Raw genomic sequence first — 6,000 nt, 5'->3', positions numbered from 1 at the left:
TGGCGTCATTACTTGGTACGGTGTGCCTTGTGAGATTTATACTGATCACCGGAGTTTGCAGCATCTGTTCAAGCAGAAGGACCTTAATTTGCATCAGAGGAGATGGCTAGAGCTGCTGAAGGATTATGATATCACTATCTTGTATCACCCGGGCAAGGCCAGTGTGGTGGCCGATGCTTTGAGCCGCCGGGCAGAGAGTTTGGGGAGTTTGGCTTATTTACCAGTAGCAGAGAGGCCCATGGCGATGGATGTTCAGGCCTTAGCCAGCCATTTTGTGATGCTGGACCTTTCGGAGCCTAGTCGGGTTCTAGCTTGCGTGGTCTCTCGGTCTTCCTTGTTCGATCGTATCCGGGAGCGTCAGTTTGATGACCCTCATTTTCTTGTCCTCAAGGACAAGGTGTTGCATGGCGATGTTCGAGATGTGACCATTGGTGACGACGGAGTATTGAGGATGCAGGGTCGAGTTTGTGTTCCAAATGTCGATGGGCTTCGGAAGTTGATTCCAGAGGAGGCCCATAGTTCGTGGTATTCCATTCATCCGGGTGCCGCGAAGATGTATCAGGATTTGAGGCAGCACTACTGGTGGAGGCAGATGAAGAAAGATATAGTTGGGTTTGTAGCTCGGTGCCTTAATTGTGGCAGGTGAAGTATGAGCACTAGAGACCGGGTGGATTGCTTCAGCAGATTGAGATTCTGGAGTGGAAGTGGGGGCGGATCACTATGGACTTCGTATCTGGGCTCCCACGGACTTTGAGGAAGTTCGATGCCATTTGGGTTATTGTGGATCGGCTGATCAAGTCCGCGCATTTCATCCCTGTGTGTACTACCTATTCTTCGGAGCGGTTAGCGGAGATTTATATCCGGGAGATTGTCCGTCTGCATGGTATTCCAGTTTCCATCATTTCAGACAGAGGTACTCAGTTCACATCGCGATTTTGGAGAGCCGTACAGCATGAGTTGGGTACTCGGGTGGAGCTGAGCACAACATTTCACCCTCAGACGGACGGACAGTCTGAGCGCACTATTCAGATTCTTGAGAATATGCTCTGTGCGTGTGATTGAGTTTGGAGGTTCTTGGGATCAATTCTTGCCATTGGCGGAGTTTGCCTACAACAACAGTTATCAGTCCAGCATTCAGATGGCACCGTATGAGGCTCTATATGGCAGGCGGTGTAGATCTCCAGTGGGTTGGTTCGAGCCGGGTGAGGCTAGATTATTGGGCACAGACTTGGTACAGGATGCCTTAGAGAAGGTTAAAGTGATTCAGAATAGATTTCGTACAGCCCAGTCCAGACAGAAGAGCTACGCGGATCGGAAGGTTTGTGATGTTTCCTATATGGTTGGAGAGCGGGTACTGCTTCGGGTTTCGCCTATGAAGGGCGTTATAAGATTTGGGAAGAAGGGAAGTTGAGTCCGAGGTTTATTGTCCCTTTTGATATTTTGAGCCGTGTTGGGGAGGTTGCTTACGAGCTTGCCTTACCCCCCAGCTTGGCAGGGTACATCGGATATTTCATGTCTCGATGCTCCGGAGGTATCACGGTGATCCGACGAACGTATTGGAATTCAGTTCAGTCAAGTTGGACAAGGATCTATCTTATGTTGAGGAGCCAGTGGCAATACTGGACAGGCAGGTTAGGAAGCTGAGGTCAAAGAACATTGCATCAGTGAAGGTTCAGTGGCGGGGTCAACCGGTCGAAGAGGCGACCTAGGAGACCAAGCAAGATATGCGCAGCCGGTACCCTCATCTTTTCACTACTTCAGATATGTCTCTATGCTCGTTCGAGGACGAACGAATGTTTAAGTATGGGAGGATGTAATGACCCGGCTGGTCGTTTTTAGAATTTACGCCCCGATCCCCTATTAACTGCTTTCCCTGTGTTTATTTCTGCTATTTTGAATTACAGGATGTTCGATTTTGAGTTTTGGAGAGTTTTGGGACACAGTCCCTAAATGAGAGCTTAAGTTTTGGAAATTTGACCTTAGTCGGAACAGTGTGAAGATGGCCTCGGAATGGAACTCCGATGGCTCTGTTAGCTCCGTAATGTTGAATATGACGCTGTGCAAAATTTCAGGTCATTCGGACGAGGTTTGGTAGACTTTTTGATCGAAAGCGTAAATTTTGAGTTTTTGAAGTTCTTAGGCTCGAATTCAATGTTAAATTGGTGTTTCTATGTTGTTTTAGGTGTTTTAAGGATTGTTATAAGTTTGGACAGTGGTATTAGACTTGTCGGTGCTTTTGGTTGAGGTCCCGAGGGCCTCGGGATGATTTCGGATGGTTGACGGAAAGATTGGAAATGGTTTGAAGTAGCTGAAGCTGCTGGTACCTGTCATAACCGCACCTACGGTTTGGGTCCCGCAGGTGCAGAGCCGCAGAAGCGGCATTTCCACCGCAGAAGCGGAATTGGGGAAGTCCAGCAGAAGCCGCAAGTGCGAGAAGGATATCGCACCTACAATATCGCAGGTGCGGAAAATGTGTCGTAGAAGCGGATTTTTGGGACGTTAGTGATTTTCGCAAATGCGGTCGATTCTACGCAGAAGCGAGACCGCAGGTGCGGTCCCTTGACCGCAGAAGCGGAACAACTGGGCAGAAAAGGGGCAGAATCGAGGGTTTTGTTCAAAACTTGGAAAAACTTATTTTGGAGCTCGTGGTAGGGCGATTTTGTGAGGTTTTTGAAGAGAAGATCATTGGGTAGCGATTCCTTGTTCCTTTCTAGTTATATTCCATTAATCTTATCTTAGTTTTATCATTTAAATTCGGATTTGGAGATGAAAGTTGAGAAAAATGGGAAGAAGGTTCTTAGGCCTAGAATTCGAATTTTGATGGGGAATTTGATCTTAGATTTGGATAATTTTGGTATGCATGAACTCGTGAGGGTATGAGGATTCTTAAAGTATAAATTTTACCCAATTCCGAGATGTGGGCCCGAGGGGCGTTTTGGTCATTTCACCTAATTTTGCGCATTAGCTTAGAATTTATTTGTAGAATTAATTACTTGAAGTATTATTTACATTATGCAATTGAATTGAATAGATTTGGGCCATTTGGAGCCGAATACTCGTGGCAAGAACGTGATTTCGGGTTGATTTTGAGCTGGTTCGAGGTAAGTGGCTTGCCTAACCTTGTGTGGGGGACCTTCCCCTTAGGATTTAGTATATTTGTTAATTGAAATGCCTTGTACGTAAGGTGACGAGTGCTTACTTGTGCTAATTGTTGAAAAATCCGGTTCCCATTAAGTACTTAGAATTGTGTTTTCCTTTCCTGTTTACACTACTTGCAAGTTAAGCCTGTTGTTAGCTTAGGAAAGCATGCCTAATTGATTTAACTGCTTATTTGTTCTACTGTCCTATTTGAATTATGTGCAACATGCTAGGTTAGAGATACCTACTTTACCTCGGTGTGAAATTTGATTGAATTGAGTATTCTTCTTGTTGCTGCTGTGTATTTACTTTAGGACTACGGGACGGTATCCAGGGAGATCCCCCTGTATGTTTACTTTGGGACTACGGAATTGTATTCCGGGAGATCCTCCTGCACTTTATATTGGAACTACGGGATTGCACCCGGTAGATTCCTCCAGTATTGAGCATTTATATTTGGGACTACGGATGTGGTATTCCGGTAGATCCCCGCGCATTTATAAGTTGGACTACGGGACTGCACCCGGGAGATCCACTGAATATTTATATTTGGGGACCACAGGACGATATCCTCGGAGATCCCCCGACTATTACTTCTGCGTTGAGCTTTACTTGTTTATCGTGATTACTTGTTTCTATTCAGTTGTCGTTATCCTTTATATCCTGTGTTACTCTTACTGCTGTACTCATTTATATTGCTTTGTTCTACACTGTCGGACTTTGTATTTTATTTAATCTCAATAGGGCCCTGACCTTCCTCGTCACTACCCGACCGAGGTTAGGCTTGGCACTTACTAAGTACCGTTGTGGTGTACTTATGCCCTTCCTGCGCATGTTTTTCATATGCAGATCCAGGTACCTCTACTCAGACTTACCATCCTTGAGGCGAGGCGATCTTTCGGAGACTACGAGGTATATCTGCCGCGTCCGCAGACCGAAGAGTCTCTCTCCATTCTCTCTTGTAGTTACCGCCCTTCTGTATTTACTTTGTTTTAGACATTCTGGAGTTAGAGCACTATGTATTATTCTTAGCTTGTGATTTCATGAGATTCCGGGTTTTGGGAAAAGTAATAGTATTCGAAAGTTGATATGGTGTTTGCCGAGTGGCACTATTAAACACTGTTTTATTCACTATTTGTGGTTTTACTTGTTTTTCTTTCGTAAATTTGGTTTATTTTCCGCATTTTAGGCTTACCTAGTCGTAGAGACTAGGTGCCGTCACGATGGTTCACGGAGGGCAAACCGGGGGCGTGACGGAATTGTGGACATGTTTCATCGTCTCAGTGTCAAGGACAATATCCAAATTCAATGCCAGAACAAAATTGGCAATATGGTCTGTCTAATTCAAATGTACAGACAGATCATCTTCTACCGGATTTAAATGAACCGCCATTATTGCAAGGTAAATATTTGAGTTAACATTTTTTATATGACATGAGTCATTCATAAATATTAACTACATATTTATTATTACTTATTATTAATTTGATGATGTAAAACTTTGTGACGGTGTACCAGCTCTCCACATAAAATATGAAATTGTAAAGTTATATATTTATACCTCCGGAGCTTACTAACTGGCCAGCTAAAGCCCTTTTAATTTATTTATAGTTAAAGTTTTAGTTGCTGACTTTTTTTTTTGTGGGATTATCAGAATTTGTGTGTGATTCGACCAAATCTGGAATGAAATAAACCTATGGCAAATAACGGTCCTTTTGTTCATTTGTGATTATGTTATGCTAATGCATTACTACTTCTGTCCAAAATAATCTCTCCTGAGCCCACCTTACTACCATGTATTTATGTGTTTTTCTAATATAATTTATTAGAAATGTCGCACGTCTAAGTCGTCGAAATGTCACATGCTAAAGGAAAATAGTGCAGCGCATTTGTAATGTCTGTTTTTGAATATACTACTGCATATATGGTAAGCATTACTGTCGTTCTCCTATTGTGATACAAGTGTCTTATGCAAATTTGCTTTAAGACTATAATAAAAGTGAAAAAATTAATTAACTTTAACTATAACTATCCTTGCTCATTGACATTTTGAAGTAATTGTATATTCATGTGAAATGGCTAGATGTTGATATTCAACATATGGATTTACAGTTGTGTGCTTTTCAGTGTTCCGTCGAAAATTCAGCAAAAGCAAGACTTTTTAGCATTTTAAAAGTTAAACTTTTATTTGCTGCCTTTTTTTCCTTCTGTTTATTTTCTTAAGTGGAGGACGTTTGTTAAAATTTTATTACTATGATTCTGCATATATTTTGTGTTTGTGCTTTTACTTTTGAACAATTCACTATGTTAAATGGACCCTATTATTTCAAGGTAAGTATTCCAATAAACTTATAGTTTTGTTTGAGAAACATGAATTATAAATTATGCTAACTATTAATGTTTAAAATTTCTTTTCAGAATTTGAGGATGTCAATATTGTGACTTTAACCCTTTATTTTACTCTCACTATCCTAGATTACTGGGATGTAGGCGATGCTACTTATGAATGTGAATATTGTGGGGCATATTTCTAGTACGAGGAAAGATCAGTATTTAGTTTGTGCTGCAATCGTGGAAAGATCAAGCTACCAAATCCAAAAGAGCCGCCTTCAACCTTAAAGGAATTATTATTTGGATCAGGTTAATAGATAATTTAATTTGAATAAAATAAAACAAAGCAAGAATTTATACGTACATCTTCTTTAACAAACTCTAATTTTATGAAGGTGCAAAAAGTAAACATTTCAGAGAGAATATACGAACATATAATTCTGTGTTCTCATTTACATCAATGGGAGGAAAGGTTGATGTCTCTGTCAACCAAACAACGGGACCGAGAACATTCAGATTATCTGGGCAAAA

Source organism: Nicotiana attenuata, unplaced genomic scaffold, assembly GCF_001879085.1.
Source record: "Nicotiana attenuata strain UT unplaced genomic scaffold, NIATTr2, whole genome shotgun sequence".
Classification (NCBI taxonomy): domain Eukaryota; kingdom Viridiplantae; phylum Streptophyta; class Magnoliopsida; order Solanales; family Solanaceae; genus Nicotiana; species Nicotiana attenuata.
Note: the sequence above shows the minus strand (reverse complement) of the source record.